Raw genomic sequence first — 25087 nt, forward strand, 5'->3', positions numbered from 1 at the left:
GCATTATCAAGTTCAAAATCCCCAAGCTGGATGTTTGACTCTGGGAGATTGGCATGCTCTGCTTGTGTCTTTGTGAGGACTGATGTTCCCCATCTACATTCCCAAAAAGATGAGCAGGTCAGGTCCTAAACTGGCCTGAGTGGAGGTTTGGGTCCTGTGATGCACTGGTATTCTGTCAGTGTTATGCCAGTCACTTTATGCTTGGTAATCTGCTGGGCCGTAGCATAGGCAAAGCCCACCTGATGTTTCAATTCAGGCTGACCACAAGCCAACTTGCTTGGCAGAAGGGAAAAGTGGCCACCAACATGGGTGGGATAGCCAGAATGGGAGATCCGCATTGTCACACACGTGTGCACGGGAGACAGTTTAAGGGACGCAAATAATTGTGTTTCTCCGCCAACCCCTCTCTATATCTTTCCCCTTTTGTTCCTCTGCAGACCAACAGAAGACCCCATCTCTTAGAAACATCACATCTCTGAACCTGTCACTCGACCATATAACGGCCATCTTTCTATTTTGTACCTCAGTTCTGTTTTGAAATCGCGTTTGTAAAGACATATTGTCTTAATCTTTCTGATTGTCAAGTAAATACGGGGTGGCTACCCCACACCTTTTTATTGTGTTTGTGCTTCTTATTTTACAGTATCGACAGTCCCTTAAGAAAGCATTCAGAATTCTTCACTTTGTTCACATTTCCATGTTGCAGTCATGTACTAAAATCATTAAAATTAATTTTTTCCTACATCAAGCAACACTCCATATTCCAGGATGACAAAATGACAACAGCATTTGTAAAAAAAGTTTCCAAATTTATTAAGAAATTGAACTGAACTATCACATTGACTCAAGTATTCAGAACCTTTACTCAGTACCTGCTCCTTTAGCAGCAGTTATGGCCTGGAGTCTTCTTGGGTCTGACGTGAGAAACTTCACTCACCAGCATTCAGGGATTCTCTGCCATTCTTCTCTGCAGATCCTCTCAAGCTCTATCAGGCTGGATGGAGACCATCAGTGGACAGCTATGTTCAGGTCTCTCCAGAGATTTTGGATTGTGTTAAGTCCTGGCACTGGGTGGTCCACTCAAAGGACACTCTCAGTGTTGTCCCTAAGCCACTCCTGCGTTGTCTTTGCTTTGTGCTTAGGGTTCTTGTCATGTTGGACAGTGAAACATTAAGCCCAGACTGAGGTCCAGGATTCTATTAAGGATATCTCTGCACTTTGTTGTCTTCAGCTGTCCCTCAACCCTGACTAGATGTCCGGTCCATGATGATGCCACCTTCACCATGCCTCACTGTTTGAATGGTAGTGTAACAAGTGATGAGCGGTGACTGGTTTCCTCAAGATTTGACATTTAGAATTGAAGCCAGAGAGGTAAGTCTTGGTTTCATCAGAACAGAGAATCTGGTTTCTCATAGTCTGAGAGTCCTTTAGGGGCCTTTTTACAAACTCCAAAGAGGGTTTCATTCTCTGTCTGCCCACTCTGCCATAAATCCCAGATTAGTGGCGTGGTGTTTTTTCTGGAAGTTTCTCTCATCTCCACACATGTTCTCTGGAGCTCAGCCAGAGTGGCCACCAGGTTCTTAGTCACCTCTCTTACCATGGCCCTTCTCCCTTACTGCTCAGTTTGTTCGGGCAGCCAGGTACTGTTCGTGTTGGAGGGTAGCGTAGTTCACCTGTATAATGCGGAGAAAGATGTTTTAAACATTTTTTAACCCTTTTTGGCCTGGTACCAGGCTGCTTAGTCTTTAAGAGGTGTGGAATATTCGGGGCGGCACAGTGGTGCAGTGGTAGCGCTGCTGCCTCACAGTTAGGAGACCCAGGTTCGCTTCCTGGGTCCTCCCTGCGTGGAGTTTGTATGTTCTCCTCCCACAGTCCAAAGACATGCAGGTTAGGTGCATTGGCGATTCTAAATTGTCCCTAGTGTGTGTGTTTGTGTGCACCCTGAGGTAGGCTGGCGCCCTGCCTGGGGTTTGTTTCCTGCCTTGCGCCCTGTGTTGGCTGGGATTGGCTCCAGTGACTCTATGGTTAGGGTATAGCGGGTTGGATAATGGATGGATGGAATACTGGGACCCGGACACAACCAGGCAGACACAGAATGTCCCAAAACACACGTGTTTATTTACAGGCCATACCACAGTGCACAAAATGATAATAATAAAGCTTCTTTTCACTCTCTCTTCTGCCGCCTCCAACTCCTCCTCACACACTCCGTCCTCTTCCACCCGACTCTGGCTCCCGAGTGGAGTGAGGCGGCCTCCTTTATACTGCACCCAAAAGTGCTCCAGGTGCTCTCCAATTAACGGGTGTGGCGGAAATGCTGCATGACAAGGCTCCGGAAGGTGCTCAGGCACCCCCTGGTGGTGGCCACGGACCCCAACAGGTTTGGGCTTCCAAGCCCCGTGCCTGTGGCCCCAATGCAACCCAGGGTGGCTGTCCCTTCACGTCCCAGCGAATGGCTTGCCCTTCTCTCGGTCTCCTGCACCTGCACGGTTCCTGGCCATCCATCACAGAGGTTACCCACTTGAGACAAGATAGATAACAGATGACAATACACATCTTTTGTCAGAGAGCCTGCTGGAAAACCAAGGTAAATGATGACAACCAATGACAGATCTTCCATACGAATAGACAAAGTATAAAGTTATTGTACAGAGGTCATACCGTTTGTGAAAATAAGATTTTACAGTAGCAGCATTTGTTAAACTGAATACGCTGTGTGTTCTGTTACCAATGCAATTCCAGATATCTGGACATCATTGTAAATCAAGTTACAAATTAGTCTTTCTTAGATAAACTGAAAAATTGGGGCCTCATGACCGTGTGTGCTTTAGGCCCCAAAATGACTAAACCTGCCCCTGCTCTCCGCCACACCAGCTCTCCACTTGTCGCCTGTGATTACACCTTCACATATGTGGCTGCGTTTGTTGTTTTCAGGTGCTTATCAATTTCTCAAGTAAGAAACATAGTAATTGTTTTGGAGTTATGCACGACTTTACATAGGCAATCAGTCCTTGCCTTTCTGCTTTTCCTGCAGTCCTAATCAGATTCATATATTCCTGAGCCTTGACACCTTTCAATTCGCACAAATCAACTTCACAGATGAGGCCAGTGGTAGAATAGCAGTAATCAATGAGAGAGGAAAGCGAAATAAGGCTTGTTTCTATCGACATTTGCATGGAAATCATTCATTTATGTCTTTTTATTATTAGCTATGGTTAATTTTTTTGTATTGGATTGCAATTGAAAATTTAACCCCATACGTAATGTTGGTCAGTTTGACTCCTTCTTATTATATCAAGTTGACTGCCAGCTCTTCATCCTACTGTGTCAGTTTAGATTTGCCGTTTCAGACTAAATGCATCCTAAACAAATTCATAGATATGGCTTTGGCACCGCTGGCTTTTACAAGAACTGGCAGAGCAGGTTTCATTCCTCTTTATCTCTCAATTTTACAGAAGAGCCAAACAGGGCGCTTACTGGAGGACTTTGGCTTTTCTTGTGTTTTTTAATAGAACCGATAACATTTTGTTGTGGGAGATCCTTTGTTATTAAGTTTCATGACTATAATGCATGGAGAAAGGAGACATCGGCTAACCTTTTCTGACTGGCATCCCAGAATGCATGAAAAATGGTGTTAACAATGAAACAGATACATAATAATAATAATAATAATAATAATAATACATTTTATTTATTTGTAGGTGCCTTTCTTAACACTCAAGGATACCAAGCAATAGATAAAACACAGATTATAAACAAAACTGAAATATAAAAATTAAAATCAGACAGCGCAATTGTAATCAAAGAGAAAAAGCAGTCTTAAACAAATGAGTTTTAAGTTTAGATTTGAAAAGTGAAAATGATTCAATATTTCTAAGCTCAGATGGTAGTGAGTTCCAGAGCTGGGGAGCAGAGCAACTGAATGTAGTGGTAAGATGGACGAAGGGGACAGTCGAGTGGATGGAGGAAGAGGATCTAAGGGTGCGGGAGGGAATGGCAACATGGAGGAGGTCAGACAGATATGGAGGAGCGAGGTTGTGGAGAGCCTTAAAAGTTAATAGAAGAATTTTGAATTGAATGCGGAACTGAACTGGAAGCCAATGAAGCTGCTGCAAAACGGGAGTGATATGGTGAATAATAATAATAATAATACATTTTATTTATATAGCGCCTTTCCCATGCTCAAGGCACTTCACAGAGTTTAAGAAAGAATGGCAGGGTATACAGTATATAGCATTGTACAAAACCAGATAAATCTATATAATAAAAGCCCAGTGCGGCGTCCGTGTCTGTGTTCGGGCCCGGGTTCCTTTTGGCTGTATAGCCGCCCCCGTAGAAAAGCCCCAGTCCTTCCCCGCTCAGATTTCCTGCTTACCCCCCTCCGTTCTTTCCCCTTTGTGCACGTGAGTATTTCAAGCCCCGCGTCTGAGTCGGATGGTTCCCCTGGTCACCAATTTGTGTGTTTCAAGCCGCGATTTTCTTTTTTCTCCCTTCTGGCCCACTATGCCTTTCCGTCTTCAGATACCCATGTGCACTTGTACGGAGGAGACCTTACGGAACAATGCCGAAACGAAAGGCAACTGAACCTGCTGCTGCGAGTGAGGACACATTACAGCGTGATCACGAAGCAAAGAGGCAAAGGCATGCCAGTCCCTCGCAAGAAACGGACACTCAGCATTCATACAGATTAGCTCAACGACACGTCTCTGCCGCACAATGAAAGGCAACTGAAACCCCTACAGAGAGAGAAGACAGATTACGCCGTGATTGCGAAAGAAAGAGGCAAAAGTGTGCCAATGAGACACCCGACGACAGAGAGAGAGGACACATTACGCATGACCACTTACTTGAAGCAAACATAATCACTGGTAAACACTGTGGTCAACACGTCTTCATCCCCAGGATAGGTCTCGATACTATGGATGACTCTGACCTGCCTTTTGACATGCACAGAAGGCAATTCCCACTCCGATTGGCATACGCTATTACAATAAATAAGGCACAGGGTCAAACACTAGATCTTGTAGGTATATTCCTACCTGAGCCTGTCTTCACACATGGCCAGCTCTATGTCGCCTTCTCGAGAGGAAAACGTTTTCCAAAAGTGAAAGTCAAAATATTGCCTTGCAAAAGTCAAGGGAAATTACTACAAGATACTAATAAATACTTCACACAGAACGTTGTTTACCAAGAAGTACTCGACTCTGTCCACTCGAATGCCACGGGATTCTGTGACTCCACAGACATTACTATGTGCAATGAAGGTGACGGACGCGATGACACAGTGCTGCATGTCACTGACAAAGTTAATGAAGACCACTCAAATGACCTACATCGCTTTGCTCTTCAGAATGAAGTACCACTACATGCCCCCTCTACAAGCACAGGACGTCCTCAACAGTATGATCCTCCTCTTCCTTACAACCATTTACACAATGTATACGATTCTGATTAGTCTGCGTCCCACACTTCGTGAATCATGGGTTTTGTTTTGAAATTTTGTTTCCCATGCAAAAATCAAATGCGGTGCGATGAAGGACCCACTTCATGACTGGCAGCCACATTTAAACAGGGAGTCCTTCAACTGTGGTCATCTAACACGCAGTATAGCGTGTGCCAAGTCGCTAGTAAATAAATAAAGAAGAGCAAGATAGTAAATTCAGAGAAAAGCCTAACAGATAACATCACTGATGGTCTCGCACACACACACACAGGTTACATGAGCATCTTGACATGGAGGTAAACTGAGAGAAGGGTAATAAAGTCAAGTAGAGCTAAAAGCCTTCCTGAACAGATGAGTTTTGAGTTGTTTTTTAAAAGAATTCATGGAGTCAGCTGACCTGATTAATTTCGGTAGCTCATTCCAGAGTCTGGGCGCTATACAGCTGAAGGCCCTGCTGTCACCCATGGAGTGTAGATTAGTGTGGGGCACAACAAGATTGCCAGAATCAGAGGACCTTAGTGGGCAGACAGGCACATGGTGATGGAGAAGGTCACTGATGTAGTTATTTAAGGCTTTGTAGGTTATTAGTAGGATTTTATATTCGATTCTGTAAGACATGGGGAGCCAGTGGAGACGGAGCAGGATGGGTGTGATGTGCTCGCTGTTGCTGGTCCGTGTAAGGACTCTTGCAGCCAAGTTTTGAATAAGCTGGAGCTGTGGTATAAGATTAGAAGGGGCACCTGCCAGTAGGGAATTACAATAATCGATGCAGGATGTGATAAAAGCATGGACAAGTTTCTCAGCATTAGAGAAGGAGAGGAAGGAGCGAACACGGGATATGTTCAGAAGCCATTAAGAAGGCTAACAGAATGTTAGGATATATAGCACGATGTGTGGAGTACAAGTCCAAGGAGGTTCTGCTCAACCTTTATAATGCACTGGTGAGGCCTCATCTGGAGTCCTGTGTGCAGTTTTGGTCTCCAGGCTACAAAAAGGACACATCAGCACAAGAGAAGGTCCAGTGAAGAGCGACACGGCTGATTCCAGGGCTACAGGGGTTGAATTATGAGGAAAGATTAAAGGAGCTGAGCCTTTACAGTTTAAGCAAAAGAAGATTAACACTAGAATTACCAGAGCCTACGAAAAAACTCGTAAATCCGTCCCACCTTAAATCGCGTCTTAAAGCCGTTTGCACCTCTCCGCCAGAGTCTTTTGTCATCTAAATGTGCTGATAAACACAATCTACTAGCAGCCAGCTATTCCATCCCCCCACCGACTTAGAATGAACTCCTAGCTCATGCCTTGCCTTGATTTGATTATTTGGGATTGAAGTGGAGTTTTACAGTGGAAATAATTCGAGCGTTATTTGGAATACACGCATTTCATGTGTGTTCCGTTTCAACAGTATAGTACTAGTCTGTGCAAACACATTTTTAAAACAGAAACGTTTTTCATATTCTAATAGTAAATGACAAAATGTAGGCATAAACTATATAACGTATGAAGCCTGAAGTCCATATATCAAAGAAACACTTTCACAAAAGGTACAAATAAGAGAACACGTGCGCTTTTCTTCAAAAGTATAACTGCACAAAAAAAAAAAAGCCGCGTTAGCATGCCACATTGACACACTTACTACAACTGCTGCGGTGGCGTAATGGTATCAGCTCCTGACTGGGGATCAGAGGGTGGTGAGTTCAATCCCGCACGGCTCCACTTCGAGAAGTGAACTGCTCTTATTCTTACAATTTTAGAATAACAACATAAATTTCATTTCAGTCTGTAACAGCCGGTGTAACTTATCATACTGGTAAAGGTTAGCTTTATTTTTTTTTTTTTTTGTTTAATTCACTTTTCATTCTCGCAGTCGATGCATACTAACGCCCCCCCAAAAGGGTTCTGACACATAAACGCTGGCGAAGCTGCCTTCCTTCGTATCTCACATAAAATTTTCACACCTGATCTGACGCTGTTCGTTTTCAAATAATATTGCATTAGTGCGATGAAGTTTTCACATATATCGTCTCTTTCAGGTGTGTAATAGAAACCACAGCATAGAGAGAAGTGAGTGCATTGCTTTTTACAGGAAAAGGTGATGGAAAAAGTGCATTGGTACGAGAGTGCAGTCACGAGTATACTGCAGTCTTTATGTGAAAACAGCATAAATAATGTGAAATCATTCTCTCCTCTGCATGTCCTGGAGCACAAAAGAAACAGCATACAGCAACATGTGGGGACTGGCAGGAACACTCAATAACACTGAATAAAAAGAAAATCAAGTGACGGTGAGATACGAAGAAGGCAGCTTCGCCAGCGTTTATGTGTCAGAACCCTTTTGGGGGGGCGGGGGGGGGGGGGGTGCGTTAGTATGCATCGACTGCGAGAATGAAAAGTGAATTAAACAAAAAAAAAAAGCTAACCTTTACCAGTATGATAAGTTACACCGGCTGTTACAGACTGAAATGAAATTTATGTTGTTATTCTAAAATTGTAAGAATAAGAGCAGTTCACTTCTCGAAGTGGAGCCGTGCGGTATCGAACTCACCACCCTCTGATCCCCAGTCAGGAGCTGATACCATTACACCACCACAGCAGTTGTAGTAAGAGTGTCAATGTGGCATGCTAACGTGGCTTTTTTTTTTTTGTGCAGTTATACTTTTGAAGAAAAGCGCACATGTTCTCTTATTTGTACCTTTTGTGAAAGTGTTTCTTTGATATATGGACTTCAGCCTTCATACGTTATATAGTTTATGCCTACATTTTGTCATTTACTATTAGAATATGAAAAACGTTTCTGTTTTAAAAATGTGTTTGCACAGACTAGTACTATACTGTAGAAACGGAACACACATGAAATGCGTGTATTCCAAATAACGCTCGAATTATTTCCACTGTAAAACTCCACTTCAATCCCAAATAATCAAATCAAGGCAAGGCATGAGCTAGGAGTTCATTCTAAGTCGGTGGGGGGATGGAATAGCTGGCTGCTAGTAGATTGTGTTTATCAGCACATTTAGATGACAAAAGACTCTGGCGGAGATGTGCAAACGGCTTTAAGACGCGATTTAAGGTGGGACGGATTTACGAGTTTTTTCGTAGGCTCTAGTAATTCTAGTGTTAAGAGATGACATGACTGAAGTGTTTAAAATTATGAAGGGAATTAGTGCAGTGGGTTGAGACTGTTATTTTAAAATGAGTTCATCAAGAACACGGGGGCACAGTTGGAAACTTGTTAAGGGTAAATTTCGCACAAACATTAGGAAGTTTTTCTTTACACAAAGAACGATAGAAACTTGGAATAAGTTACCAAGTAGTGTGGTAGACAGTAAGACATTAGGGTCTTTCAAACCTCGACTTGATGTTTTCTTGGAAGAAATAAGTGGATAGTACTGGCGAGCTTTGTTGGGCTGAATGGCATGTTCTCGTCTAGAGTGTTCTAATGTGAAATTCTAATGTTATGGAGGTGAAAGTAAGAAAGTTTCTTAATGTGGTTTATGTGGAATAAGAAGGGGAGGAATCAAAATGACACCAAGATTCTTTGCAGTAGAGGCAGGTCTGATGAGATCACCGCCAAGACAGACTGGGAAGGAGCTCATTTTATTAAATTGCACTTTAGTCCCAATTTGCAGGAGTTCAGATTTGTTGCAATTTAATTTTAAAGAGTTCTGCTCCATCCAGGTATTAATTTCACTGCGGCAAGTTGTGAGCTGAGAAAGCTCTGATGAAGTTCCACTTTTAACACTGAAATAGAGTTGAGTATCGTCTGCATAAAAATGATAACCCAGTCCATAGCTATGAATACGAATAGAAGGGGTTTTAGTAATGATGCGGGCAGCTGAATTCTGGACCAGTTGAAGCTTATAAAGAGATTTGCGAGAAAAACCAAAGAAAAGGGAATTGGAATAATCCAGATGAGAAGTGACAAGGCTATGAACAAGGATAGCAGTGGTGTGCGGAGTGAGGGAGGGGGGAATATGATTAAAGTTGCGCAAGTGGAAATATGGAGACCGGGAGATGTTATTGATGTGGGACTGAAAGGATAAAGTACTGTCAAGGATGTGTGAAATAGGCGTCCCAGACACAGGCAGGCAGACACATTTAAATCCATCACCACACGTTTATTTACAAAGTATTTACAAGTCTTAAGTGCACCACACTAACAAACCCCCACCGTCTCCCAAAGTCCTGGCTCCTTCACTGGCCATCTCTCTTTCTCTTCACACAACACACTCAGGGCCTCTCCTTGCCGCCTCCTCTCTGATCTCGTCCACCTCCTCACCCGACTCCAGCCTTGATTGTAGGGAGGCGGCTCCTCAAATAGGCAGGCGGCTGCGGAACACACCCGGCCACCTGCCACAATACTCCCCTCCACGCTGAAACCCGATGGGGCCAGCGGACAGTCCCGCGAGGGCGAACTTTCCCCTGTGGCAGGTCCATCGGAGTCAGCCCAGGGCCCAATCCCTTACAAAAAAATGAAAAACAAGGGGCGGAGATGTTGCCCTGACGCGGTGCCTCTGTGTGCCTTTTCCCGGCTTGGGCCAACGCTCTCCGCTCCGTCCGGCGCCCTGAAACTTGTACTCTCAGGCTCCCGGCCCGAGAGTTCTGTGACCCCCGCCACTGGACCGTCAACTGGGGCACTCTTTTGTCTCACCTCCCAGCCTGCGGGGTTTCCCTCTGCCTCGGCAGATGGCGGCCCTTCGAGGAACGCATGCACCCAGCTGCACATTCTCGCGTATCGGAGGAACTGGCTTCCCCAAGCCGCTTCCTCCTTTTAATTTGGGACGCCGTGACGGTTCGAATCTGCCCATTGCAAAACGGCAAACCCAGCCCCGCTGGCATCCGGAGCTTCACAGGGTTGGTCCCACTTACCTTCCCCGCTGTGCCTCTCCGGTCCGAAGTTCCCGCAGCTCGTCGATCCTCCTTCCTCTGTGGCTCTCGATCGTACACCACGGCTGTCCCTCCTGGATCCTGCGTCTCTGCCCAGAGGGCACATCGCTCGGCCGGCAGCGATAGCACGAGCTGAATCTCGTCCTGCAGCTCCTGCAGAATCGCTGCCAAGGAGTGAAAAACAGTCGGCGGTGTGCTTACCATACGAGTAGCGCCACTCGCCGACTGCTCTCCGTGGGCTCTTCCCTGCAGCCCACTCGGGCTTCTTCCTGGCACGAGATGGACATTCCCTGCTCCCGCCTCTGACCAATCGTTGGCGGGACGACAGGACATGCTGCCCAATCCCATGCCTGTTACGAGGAGGGGCTTTCGGTCTGCAGCCTCCTCGCCCTCATTCCACACTCGAGGGCGAGATTCTGGGCAGCTCCGCGGCTGCTGAGGCTGTCGTGTGTGCAGCATCTCCTTCCCGGCAGCTCTTCCTGCTGCCGCCGCATTCATGAGCCGCCCCTGAAACAATAATAAGTCCAATGGCGGACCTCCCGTGGTCCGCGACACATCTGGTACATACGGGGTTGGGTGCACGCCGCCCCTGCGGCACATGGGTGAGTTTGCCTGCTGTGCCGGGCCTTTCACAGAATCTCTTAACAATACAGGTCCCCACCTTGACCCAGGTGGAGCATCCTGCCGGCTATGCCACTGTGAAATAGGCGTCCCGGACACAGGCAGGCAGACACATTTAAATCCATCACCACACGTTTATTTACAAAGTATTTACAAGTCTTAAGTGCACCACACTAACAAACCTCCACCGTCTCCCAAAGTCCTGGCTCCTTCACTGGCCGTCTCTCTTTCCTTCACACAACACACTCAGGGCCTCTCCTTGCCTCTCTGACCTCGTCCACCTCCTCACCCGACTCCAGCCTTGATTGTAGGGAGGCAGCTCCTTAAATAGGCAGGCGGCTGCGGACCACACCCGGCCACCTGCCACAGATGACACCTGTGGGGAAGGGGAGACAGAGGAATTATCAATAACAAATGAAAAATGATCTCTTTTGGATAATGTTGATTTTGTACCAATGAGGAGAACCTTAGTTTTTGTCACTATTTCATTTAAGAAAATTTGAAGAAAACCAGGATTTGATTTCTGCTATGCAATCAATAAGTGAGGAGGGTGGAAAGGAAGCAGTAGGTTTGCTAGTGAGATAGAGCTGGGGGTCATCAGCATAACAGTGGAAGCTAATTTTATATTTACGAAAGATATTACCAAGGGGAAGCAGGTAAATAATGAAAAGGAGGACAGAGCCCACCTGAAGTAACAGCGGTGGGTTAGGATGTAAAAGTTTTAAGCAGAACAAACTGAGTGCGGCCTGAGAGGTAGGATCTGAACCGATATAAAGGGCTGCCTTTTCCATGTCAGACAGTCGCTGTGACAGTGGACACTTCGAAAAATAATAAAATGTTTTGGCTGCACTGTATAATGTTAGACGGACAGTCGGAAAGGACACCGCCGCCTTACCTGGCCACGAGGCCTTGGTAAAAGAAGGCCAGGGAGGGAGTGAGATTTCCTTTCCATGACAGGACGGAGAGATGGAAGGATGTTACCAGTGTTGTGCACAAACTAGTTCAAAAGAGCGCGTTCATTGAATAAGCTCATTTTTCTAAGAACGGTGAACATAACATATTTGCAAGTTTTATGTGACCTTCTGGATCTGGTTTAGGTCCAGATTGAATATTTTTCCTTATCCTGTAATGTAGGGGTGGAGGCAAATCCGAACATGGTATTCGGATAAGCACAAATAGTGGATTGTTACCATTTACCGTGAATTATTTGCCATTTATTTGTATTTCGGAAAAAATAACATAAATTCAAAAAAGGTGCTCTCTGTGTCTGCCTGCTTGTGCTTAAGCTGCACCCCCACTGACATGAGCACGCGGTGAAGCTCCGCTTTCGCTTTTAGGAAAATGTACTTTGTGAGGCCACTTTATATTTTTACCATTGGACATGCAATATGTGATGCGAATTTTGACCAGTAGCGTAATAAGTTAGTTCACCTACACGCTGGTTCACAGTCACCATTTGTGTCACACGGTTGGAAATAGAGCGGTGATTTATATGTACAGTGATCCCCCGCCTATCACGGAAGTTATGTTCCAGACCCATCAGTGATAGGTGAAAATCCGCGATTTAGAATAGAAATAGAATGACCATATAAATAAACATTTTTTTATAGTTTAAGCCTTAAAATACCCCTCCCACACGCTTTAAACACATGTAAACTTATTAAAACAAACTTTGCAAACATAAATGATATTTGGAAGTCGGGCTAAGGATATGAGTAACATAATAATAATAATAATATAATAATGATAATAATGTCGATTCATTCAAGCTGTAATAGTGAGCGACGTCCGCATAACGCTTTCCTTCCCTTCTTAGAAGATGGAGGATGCTTGGGAGCCATCGCAGGGCTTAAAACAAAACGAAAAGTTCACAAAAAGTTTGCTCTCAACAATATGACCACAAGCAAGGTACACGATACGCAGAGAAGTGAGATGCGTCAGGGACTTGCGAGATTACACCATGTTAGCAGCAGCCATTCAGAGCCCAAGAGAATGAATATCCCGCTCTGATTGGTTGAGTCTCCTCTTTCAGCCAATAACAGGCCTTGTAAGAAGTCATCTGGGTACTGTAACGTAAAACTCTTTGTCAACCGTAGTGACTGCTGAAAAATTTATGCTTTGTTATGAATTGGCTGCAAAGTACACTACAGGTAGGATGTACTTATTGAATTTTTCCGTGATATAGTGGGGGCGCGATAGCTGAACCGCCATACAGCGGGGTATCACTGCATACTTGCATCTATTTAATTTCTTTTTTGACCGGGAGGGTATTAGCATATGTGGTGTGATGGATGGCCGGCGAGAGTTTCCGGCCCTCACCCCCAGGCTGCCAGGAGGAGCTCTCCCGACAGTATGGACGTGCCCCGAATTCCAGCAGGGCCTCATGGACTTTGTAGTTTTTATGCACAGCCCTGCTGGATACCTTGGGGACCACCGGGAGTCGCTGTAGGGAGGCTCGTGGACTCTTATGTGCCCTTTAACCTGGAAGTACGTCCTGGTCACATGAACAGGAGAAATGACGTACTTCCAGGTTGAAGAAAAGGACTTTTACCCTGACCCGGAAGTAATAAGGACTTGTGGACTGTTGGGCAGGAACACCTCCGGGTCAGGGGGTATAAAAGGACTCTGGGAAAGACCAGACACTGAGCTGAGTTGGGAGGTAGGGTGGCAAAGTGTCTGGGAGAGGAGGATTGGTATTGTGATTATTATATTGAGAATAATGGTTATTGTATGAGTAGTATGGAGTGGAGGGTGCTTTGTGCACATTATTATTATAAAATAAATAATAATTGGATTTTTATCTGGTGTCTGACGTCTGATCTGAGGGTTCAAGGGGTCGACAGTGCCTCAATCATTCACAGTGGTTATAAGTGTTTGTTTGCTGGGTATAACTCAATAAAGTGTATTTAAATAAAAAAGTCTTCATAATTATTGTATTTTATTCAAGAACACTGTAATAGCCTAATGTAAGGCAAGCAAATTGAAAAAAGTAACCTCATGGGTAATTGATTCTCACTCCTTAAATGAACTGAACATGAACGAGTCAGTCAGTCAGTCAGTCATTGTCATGTTTGTTGGGATGGGTGAAGTGTTTAATTACTGACCATTTCCATTTGAGGGCTGTTATTGTGTTCAGATATGCCTGCTTTGTAATGTTTGTCCTTCCTGAGCCGCCTTAGAGAGGGGCGTTCCCGATGTACGTAATGTAGCTGCCACAAACACATACAGTACAACGAAGTTCATACTGCCTGTTTAATCCTATGGTAGCATAGCCGGTAAGTTTATACTTGGAAAATGTTACCGTTCTGTACTGCTACTTACAGTTTAAATCTGTTATCAAACTGTTTGTTATTTGTTTGCTAAATATTATATTTCTTTACTTGTAGTTTCATACCTGCTCTTTATTAATAAACTGGAGATTTGTACACCTCGTGTCAAGTCAGTCTCCGGGTCGTCATATTGATCAAGGGAGGAATTTAGCTGCCTGAATATCTATTACCACGTAATAGTGAGATCAGAACAGTCATTTTCCAACCCGCTGAATCCGAACACAGGGTCACGGGGGTCTGCTGGAGACAATCCCAGCCAACACAGGATGCAAGGCAGGAAACAAACCCCGGCCAGGGCACCAACCCACAGCAGGGCACACACACACACCCACACACCAAGCACACACCAGGGACAATTTAGGATCGCCAATGCACCTAACCTGCATGTCTTTGGACTGTGGGAGGAAACCGGAGCACCCGGAGGAAACCCACACAGACACGGGGAGAACATACAAGCTCCACACAGGGAGGACCCGGGAAGCAAACCCAGGTCTCCTAACTGCGAGGCAGCACCGTGCCACCCACATGAACTAGTTCAAAATGGAAATGGTGACCTATGAACATGAATTTATTCATTTTAATCTGTGTGAAGTGAACTTTGAGTGAGTTCTTGTGAGGTGTGAACTTACACAATACTGCATGTTACAGTGGCGACGTTGGGAGTGGCATCCTTACAGCCACTGAGCAGCACGTGGGATGGACTCGGGAACCTAGAAGGTCCTCACAGTGATCAACCAAGGTGTGGAGGAGAGAGTGGAGGTGGAGAAAAAGAAAAAGAAGAGAAAGAGTTGTGCTGCATTGTTAAGTTGTGCTATTGTTTAAATGAAAAGCACTTTAATTGAACTGGGACTGCTGTGGTGCAATTGTGTCTGTGGGATTGGAGTTCTGGTACACCTCCTAGTGGCCACAAATGTGATTAGCATGTGATGTGTTCCTCTCCAGAGCTAGATGTGTCCAAATCAAGATGTGTCCAGCTTACTCATCTCCTACAACATTCAATTCTGGAATAAGAAATTGGACTTTTAGTGAAGAATTACACATACTGTAAGGCATCACAGTCACCCTTTAGTTTACACAGTTTTGTGTTTTTTCTCCATTTGTGTACAGATGTTTCTCCTTGTCTTATACGTTTTGTTTTGTCACATTTTATTTTTTTACTTTTTTATTATGCTTTATAAAAATAAACAATATATTTGCAGTAATTAAATCTTCCCACTGGTAAAATGAAAATTGACGAAAAGGTTTAGACATCATAACTAAAATTTATATTCATATGTGTCACTCAGGGACTTGCATCCCAGCCGGAGCTGAACCAGGATCCTTAGCCTGCCAGGAAGGCAGTGTGATGGAAGGACAATTTATTCAGATTATTGTCTCCTCCAACACGCCAGGTGGTCAGTGTCTGCATTACGGTACCTCTACAGGTACCCACAGGGCATTCTGGGTAGTATAGTTCTTTGGACCAGTCCTGTTGGGTTCCGTGGGTGCCACCTGGGGGTGCTGAGGGGATTTGTGAGCCCTACTTTGTGGGGCCTTAGCCTTACATGGAAGTGCTTGAGACACCGGAAGTGGTTTTGTATAAAAGAAGCAGCCGGCTTCAGTGCCGGGAGCCAGAGTCAGGTGGAGGTGGACGAAGCTTGCCTGGAGGAGTGGAGGAGAGAAGGAAAAGACGGATGGATCGCTGCGTGTTTAGTTGGTGTTCTTTGAGACCAGTGTGTGAGATATTCATAAGACTGATGTGTTATTTAAGTGTTCCCTTAACTTAGGTACTCCAAGAACATGATGGTCTTTACCCGTGTTTGTGCTTTACCTCAGCACAACTACAGAATCAGAATCAGAATATCTTTATTGTCATTGTAACAAATAAAACGAAACTAGGTGCAGTTCCTGCCGTGTCAAAATATAAATAAAATATAATTGAAATAAGGTAGAACACAAACATTCAACATAAGACTTTAATTGCACATGAACACTATTACACAAGATGTCATCTATTGCACTGCTGCATTGGAGGTAATAAGATGGCATTCAGTGCCCTAATAGCAACAGGGTAGAAACTGCTGTTCAGTCTACTAGTCTTTGTTTTGATGCTCCTCTATCTTCTGCCTGATGTCATGATCGGGGTGTGAGGAGTCTTTTAAGATGTCTTCTGCTTTCCTGAGTCAGCGAGATCTGTGCAGTTCATCCAGAGAGGGTAAAGATCAGCCAATGATCTGCTGGGCTGTCTTTATGATCCACTGAAGTGTTCTCCTCTGTGCTGTTGTGCAGCTGGAAAGCCACACGCAGAAGCATTAGCACAGGATACTCTTGATAGAGCAGCAATAGGACACCAGCAGTTTTTGGGGGATGTTATTTTCCTGAGGACTCTCTGCTGCTGTGGCTTCTTCACCAGCTCAGCTGTGTTCACACCCCAGGACAGGTCTTCCGTGATGTCTGAAACCCTCTCCACGCAGTCCCCTCCGATTTAGAGTGGTTTGATGTCCGTACCACAGGGTTACATACTAAGACCACAGTCATCACATAATGTTGTTTCATGTGTCACACACATGCGCATTGGGGAACAGTTTACAGGTTCAAATAGTGTTATTTGTCTGGAAGACCAGGGGTTGGCGCTCTCACCTGATCCTCTCTCCAATTGTTCCTCTGCAATTCAGCCAAAGACCCCGCCTCTTGATGACATCACCACCTCTGATGATGTCATTTCCGGTACCCAGAATCCATCTTACTGCCACATCAGTTCCTGTGACTCCACCTCTTCCTTTTTTCCACCATATTTAAGACCAGTATACACCCTGCTAGTCAGTTCAGTTGTGAACTCTGCTTTTGTACAGACGTGTTTCTTTTATTTGGCTGATTTTTCAGTATACGGGGTGGCCATCCCGAAATCTTTTTCTGTCTGCTGCCTAATTTTTTATCACAAATGTTATTAAATGTGAACATCACACATGCTTTTCTGTTTATGTGTTTTAATCTTGTTAACGAAGCGCTTTGCAGAGTTATTTTGTACGGTCATTTTCTTGCAACATACAAGGCTGTGGCTTCATCGTCACACATTTCTTGGTGTGCCATTCAGTTTATTGCTGTTTGTCCACCACAAAGCACTCAAACAGGCGTAACCCCCGGCACCCTTGAGGTCTCCACTTTGATTCTAAGCGGGAGCGTAGAGTTAGTAGCCGAGTGGAGCTTTGCTTCATTTGAGGATCTTTACAATTTATTTTTGTATAGCCCAAAATCACACAAGAAGTGCCGTAATGGGCTTTAACAGGCCCTGCCTCTTGACAGCCCCCCAGCCTCGACTCTTTAAGAAGACAACGAAAAACTCCCAAAAAAATACTTGTAGGGAAAAAATGGAAGAAACCTTGGGAAAGGCAGCTCAAAGAGAAACACCTTTCCTGGTAAGTGGGTGTCAAAAATACGAGGGTCAATACAATACAATACAATACACAGAACAGAACAAATCCTCAACACAGTATAAAAATAAAAATGTTAGAAATATGGAGCAGAATTTAACAGCAGATGATATCACATAATATGATTTGGATTTGTTTAGAGTCCTGGAGTCCTCAGCCATCAAGCTGAAACAGCGCTGGACCAGCCACTCCGATTAAAGGACCCCTCTACCCTGCGATTCCTGCGATCCTCCATCACGGATGACTTTACCTTAGGCAGGCAAAACAACTTGGCAGGTGGGCCGTGGCACCCATTACAACACATTTGGCGTGACTGTCAAAACACCATTTGGAATGGACAAACGCTAAGTAGGTGCTGCTCTAGAATTACAGATGAGATGGGTGAGAAGATGTAAGTCTTTCAATTCGCAGATTGCTTCAGGCCACCGTTCTTACCCGCCGTTCATTACTGGGCTTCATTCTGTCTGTTTGTGAAGAGACGGCTTATGAAAACTTAAACTGTCCTCATTTAAAAGCACAAGTGATGAAAACCGGCCAAATTATGCAACCATGACATTTAAGAGCAAATCAAAAGAACACGTCGGCCACCGAGATTCCCATTTCGAACAGTGAGAAGCTTGAAGGTGACAGGCATGCAGTTAAAAGTGACCCACTTGGCCTGATTTTATCTCTGCAGAATTACCTCCATGCTTTTACCTGAAATGCTGACGAACAATGGGCTTTATAAGTAAATGAGAGTTACTCACTCATACTGTATGGAGACGTACCCATCTCACACACACACACACACACACACAGACAGAGTCACTACATGTGGATCATCGTGCTAGGGACTTCACACTGCCTGTCAATGTATTCAATGAGTCTGCTTGTCTACATATTACTTACCACACTGACAAGATGAGATGACTCCCAGTATGGATACATACCATAATTGCCACAGTGATTAGCCCACCTGATTGTATGGCTTATTGCTTAAATGCCCATGAGGGCTCAGGATATGTGACCTCCACCCACAAAGTGTAAAGAACATGCAGTTCATGAGAAACAAAATAATAAGCAAAACTGACAAAAAATCCATATTACTAACCGAGAATGGTAAACCGGAAGGCACGGACCCAGGTACACGGCGATGGACGCAGGAGACATAGTGCGCAGGTGCCTACAGCGCGCGTCTCATAAACCGCAAGCGAAGTCTGATCCACCGCGAACGAAGGAGTCCCGGCCCAAAAACAAAATAGCTCAACTAATGCCACACAGAAAAGAGGATTCTGCACTGCACCCCAGAGTCAAACGGAAGACACTACGGGGTCCGCAAAGGTCCACAAAAATAGTACGGAAGGCGCGAGAAGGTACGAAAGGCGCAGGCGCCTGCAACGCGCTTCTGAACTAAACGTCCACACTACACAGCATGGTCCGGGTAATAAGAATAAACGAACTCTCCGTATTAAACGTTCAGCATCCTCACATGTCATAACATTACAACCACAGAAAACGCTCCGTATTAACAGTAAGTGCAATTATCCATATTACTAACGGTAGACAATGGATAACTAATGGAGTCACGGTCACGGCTCCAAAACGATCCAGCTCAACTAACTTAGCTACAAAAACGAGCCCGCATGGATAAAATCATTAAACATGGGCACCTACAACGCGCGTCTGAAACCTTGGAAGCAAAACTGTCTCGGCTCCAAAACCAAACAGCTCGACTAACGGAACTACAAACACGAGCCCGCATGGACAAATACAATGAACATAGACGCCTACAACACGCATCTGAAACTACGGAAGAAAAGCAGGCACGGGTTCAAAACGAAAGACCACAACTGACGGAGATACACAAACGAGCCTGCCTGGATAAAATCAATGAACGCAGGCGCCTACAACGCGCGTCTGAAATGCCCCAAGCAAAGCAGGCACGGCTCCAAAAACAAAGAGCTCTGCTAACGGGCCTACAAAAATGAGCCCGCCTGGATAAAAACAATGAACGCAGGCGCCTACAACGCACTTCTCAAACAACGCAACCAAAGGAGTCACGGCTCCAAAACGAAACATCTCAACTGACAGACATACAGAAACGAGCCCGCCTGAATACAATTAATGAACGCAGGCGCCTACAACGCGCCTCTCAAACAGCAGAGGCAATACATAAACGGTAAAGAAAGGAACGACAGACGGCCGCTAAACAATTCCGCCAATTAGCTGACAACGCATTCTGTAATGAGTCCACTATTAATGAACATTCATTAGGATTAATGAATATCATTTGCTGTCATTGTCATTCACTTAACTTCCCTGAAGAAACAACTGGCACTACAACTAATGAGTTTACACGTTGTTGTCATAGGGGTCAGGTTAGACTGCCTCCTTTAGATGACTTTCCTGAATATCTACGGAAGCTTCTAACTAACAATGTACCCGAAAGTAAAAACTTTATGGACTGCATTGGATCCTACAATAGTTCATTTCCTATTGCATCTACCGGGGTAAATATCACGCCACCAGCTGGCGATGGCAGAGCCTTCCTGAAAACAAGCAATACACAGAGCTGATAATGAGAGACGTCGCTGAAGTCATAAACAGTCACCCATTAGCTAAGTCTACAAAAGTACTTACAGGATCACATTCTAACAATACTGTTTTGATTCCTACAGTTGACCTTCCAAGTTCTTACCTGGAATTACCTTTTACACTTAAACGACGCCAATTTCCCATTAAACCTAGCATTTGCCATGACGATCAACAAATCCCAAGGACAAACCATGGACAGAGTTGGCATATACCTCTCTGAGCCTGTACTTGGACATGGACAACTTTATGTAGCCTTCTCAAGAGTTCGGCGTTCATCTGACATTAAAGTTAAAGTTGTAGATACTCCATACCAAGGAAAACTCATTCAAGGACAACCATATTTACTACAAATGTTGCGTATAAAGAAATATTCCAATAAATCTTTCTAATGTGCCATGCTATGGGTTCTTTACTTCCTTTGTTCGTCATCTACACCTTTACACTCCAATATATCTCATACATACATCAATGTATTTCAGGTTACCCAACACCAGGGGTTGACGGGCAAAGCGAGCATGGGGCGATGCCCCCTAGTAACAAACATAAGAAAAATTACAGTCAGGTCCATAAGTATTTGGACAATCTCACAATTTGTATCATTTCGGCTTTGTATGCCACCACAATGGATTTGAAATAAAGCAGTCAAGATGTGACTGAAGTGTAGACCAGACGTCCCCAACTCCAGTCCTTGAGGGCCCCAGTGGCTACAGGTTTTCATTCTAACCCTTTTCTTAATAAGTGACCTGTTTTTGCTGCTAATTAACCCTTAAACCACCACATGCTTGGGGGGAGTTAATGCACCCCTGGACGCCAAACACTTTTTTGCTGAGAAAGAGGTTAGGAGCACACGCTGATAAAGCACATTACCGCACCCACCACATGACAAATCAACTCAGGATGCCAGATTAGGACCCAAGTGCAGCCATGCAATGGGTGACACCTCAGCACCACACTAGTTCAGATGGAATGGAACCAATGTGAGGTTTTTTTTATGGGGGCTGCCACTTCTACCAACCAACCCCCTGGTTTTTCCCTGCAGGTTGGAGGGCCTACAGGGCAGGGCTGGATCCAGATTAACGTCATACCCAGGACAGAGCGATTGCAAGTTAAGGGCCTTGCTCAGGGGTCCAACAGAGTAGAGTCACTTCAGGCGTTTACGGGATTTGAACCGACAACCTTCCGATTACTAGTGCAGATCCCTACCTCAGAGCCACCACTCCGCACTTTTTAAAGAAATGTCAGAAAAAAGTGAAATTTTAATGGAACACTTATTTTTTTTCATGCAAAGAGCATCACAATTGCTGCAACACTGATCATTTTACACACTGCCAATAAACTATAATAACTATTAAAAAAACCTACTGGAACAATCAATTATTATATGTCCAAGGTGCAACTGACGCCATTGATGAAATTCAGCAAATCACCGAGCCAACTGCGCTTGAACTGGCTGCACGCAAGCACACAGAGGCCAACGCTGACGCAGGCAGGCTAGTCTAGTGCAGCGGCTCAATCCCAGAGACAGTGAGGCTGCAGTGCTGCAGGGGGCGCCAGTGGTCATGAGCTGGCTGCTCATAGAATGTACGGCACGGACTGATGAGCTCTGGAGTGCTGGCAAATTGCTCTGAGACACGACTATAGCCGGTTGCGGCGGTTTAAGGGTTAACTTGTTTTGAATTAATTTTGTTTGACTTGCTCTGGAAGACTCAGACCTCTTAATTGTTTCTTTTTCTTTAATTAGTAGCTGTCACAATAAGTAGACACAAAAGTTGAGAAAAGGTTTGGGGCAGCCACCCATGTTTTGTTCCATGGCTGCAGAAGGGTATAAGTTATGCCACTGATGTGTACAGATTTGAGTTCAATATGGAACTGATGGTATGGAGGTAAGATGGCGGCTTTAAAGGCCAGAACAGGAAATGAGATCATCTAGGGCGGAACCGGAATAGTCCTCCTCCATACGCTCGGACCCGGATGTGACATCATTAAAAGGGCTAGAACAAGAAGGGTCTTCATTCATAGGTTCTGGACCGGAAGTAACGTAATCGGGCCCAGGGGCAGGCAGAATTTCCTGTAAACGGTTTGCAGGAAAGCGAGAAAAAGAGTCAGTGCACTCAGCCACCCCTGTTCTGGTGTGGAATTACTTTCGTTCAGGCCCTTTAGCTGTCTACCAAGCGCACGTGTGTGACACAGCCAAACAATAAGGAGATACCAAATGAAACAAAACATGACCAGCAAACTGTGTCGATCATACAATATTTGAAAATAAGGAAAGCTGAAGGTCTCAGGAATGTTGATCTGCTCAGGTCCACAAAACATTTTATCAGAGTTCTTAGAAAAGAGAAAATCAACAATTTCAGAAATGTCTGCTATTGAAACAATGAGGAGCAGCAACAAGCCATGGAATTAAAGAACGGGTTTAATTAACAACAAGAATGGACTCCTAATTAAGCAACTGGTTGGAGTGAGATTGGTTGGACTTTGAGGCCCTGACTTAATTGGTCTTCTGTTGGCTCACTCACTTCACATGTCATTTCTGTTTGGGTGCCATTTAAGAAAAGAAATGAAGCAAATCAGAGGAACGATGAAGAAATTCAGGGGAACAAATCTTAAAACTCACACATGTGCGATTGGGAGGCAACTAGAGGTTCTGAATAATAGTAGTAGTGCCACGCCAAACCATGGGGTGACGAGCTGCACTGACTTTCTCTCTCAATCCTCTGCAGACCATCCACGGGAAATCCCACTAGGTCCCAGCGTCATTGATGATGTCACTTCCGGTCCTGGAGACGTCACTTCCAGTTCCAACGCTATTGATGACGTCACTTCCGGTCCCGATGACATCACTTCCAGTTCCAGTCCAGATGATGACACTTCCTGGCCTTTAAAGCCGCCATATTTTCCCTCTCAATTCACGTCTGTTTTTGGACTCAAACCTGTGAAGATCCCCGCAAAACTACCCATTTGCAGCCAGGGCATAATATACGGGTGGCTGCCCCAAACCTTTTTTAATGTCTTTGGACTCTTATTGTGACACAAGTCAATTAAAATTAGTTCAAAAGAAGTTAATTAGCAGTAAAAATAGTGCACTAATTAAGAAAAAAGTTAGCAGGAAAACCTGCAGCCACTGGGGTCCTCCAGGACCGGAGTTGGAGACCCCTGGTGTAGACTTTCAGGTTAAATTTAAGAGATTTACCAAAAACATAGTATAAGCCCTTTAGGAATGACAGGCATTTTTCTGCACAACCCCCCATTTTCTGGGACTTATAAGTATTTGGCCATTTGGCCCAGTCAGTTCGGATGGGCTGCAACACTTCCAACAACATCACACTGAGCACTGGAGCGCCGCAGGGCTGCGTACTTAGTCCACTGCTGTTCACTCTGCTGACTCACGACTGCACAGCCACGTACAACACCAACCACATCATCAAGTTTGCGGATGATACGACGGTGCTGGAACTGATAAGCAGGGATGATGAAACAGCATACAGAGATGAGGTGGAACAGATGTCTGCATGGTGTGAAGACAACAATCTATCTCTCAATGTCGACAAGACAAAAGAGATAATCATGGACTTCAGAAAATCACGTCCTGCCCATATCCCACTCAGTATCAACGGTTTTGGAGACTGTTAGGAGTATCAAGTTCCTCGGTGTGCACATAACTGAGGAAATTACGTGGACATATAACACCTCATCACTAATCAAGAAAGCCCAGCAGAGACTACACTTCCTGAGGTGGCTGAAGCGAGCAAGTCTTCCCCCTTCCATCCTCACCATGTTCTACTGAAGCACCATTGAGAGTGTTCTGACCAGCTGCATCACTGTCTGGTATGGCAACTGCAACATATCCGACCACAAGCGCCTGCAAAGGATAGTGAGGACAGCAGAGAACATTATTGGGGTGCCTCTCCCTTCACTACAGGACATATTTTACAAACGCAGTGTCCGCAAGGCCTGCAGCATTGTGCAGGACCCCTTACACCCTTCACATGGGCTTTTCACACTTCTGCCATCCAAGAGAAGATACTGCAGTATCGGAGCCAGATCTGCCAGGCTGCAGGAGAGTTTTTACCCCCAAGCTGTTAGACTCCTTAACACCAGGCTGCCCCCTAGGACCTTCCACACGACCTCAACCACCGCTAAAAACAGAACTTTTATACATGCGAGCCACTGTCCTGCAAAGACGAGTGTGCAGGTAGAGAAGAACTGAAAATCTCATACTGACCTTTAAGGATTTTGATACTCTTGATATCCTTCTGCTGTGAAACATTCTGACCTGTCATTGTTTACACATTTCTTAAACAACTATTATCATACACTGATCATTTCTGTATTATCTATTATTTATTTATTATATTACATATCTGTTGACTATATTTATGTATCTAGATTGCAAATACCATACATTGCATCAATGTTCATATTGCTAACTACACGTCAATATTGCTGCTACTTCTTTGTCTTGTCTTTGCACAATGTTTTGTCTTGTTTGTGTTTTAATTTTAAATTTAAATTTTAATTCTGTTTTTAATTTATTATTTGAATGTCATGTTGTTACACTGTGGACCCTGAGCTTCGCAATTTCGTCTATCTGTTGTGGTGGATTGCCGGTTTCCAATTCCGGCCCTCACCCCCAGGCCGCCAGGAGGAGCACTCCCGACAGCATGATCGTGCCCCGAGTTCCAGCAGGGCCTCATGGACTATGTAGTGTTTATACACAGCCCTGCTGGATACCTTGGGGGCCGCCGGGAGTCGCTGTAGGGGGGCTCGTGGGCTCTTATGTGCCCTATAACCCGGGAGTATGTCACGGTCACGTGACAGGA

Source organism: Erpetoichthys calabaricus, chromosome 11 (assembly GCF_900747795.2).
Source record: "Erpetoichthys calabaricus chromosome 11, fErpCal1.3, whole genome shotgun sequence".
Taxonomy (NCBI): domain Eukaryota; kingdom Metazoa; phylum Chordata; class Cladistia; order Polypteriformes; family Polypteridae; genus Erpetoichthys; species Erpetoichthys calabaricus.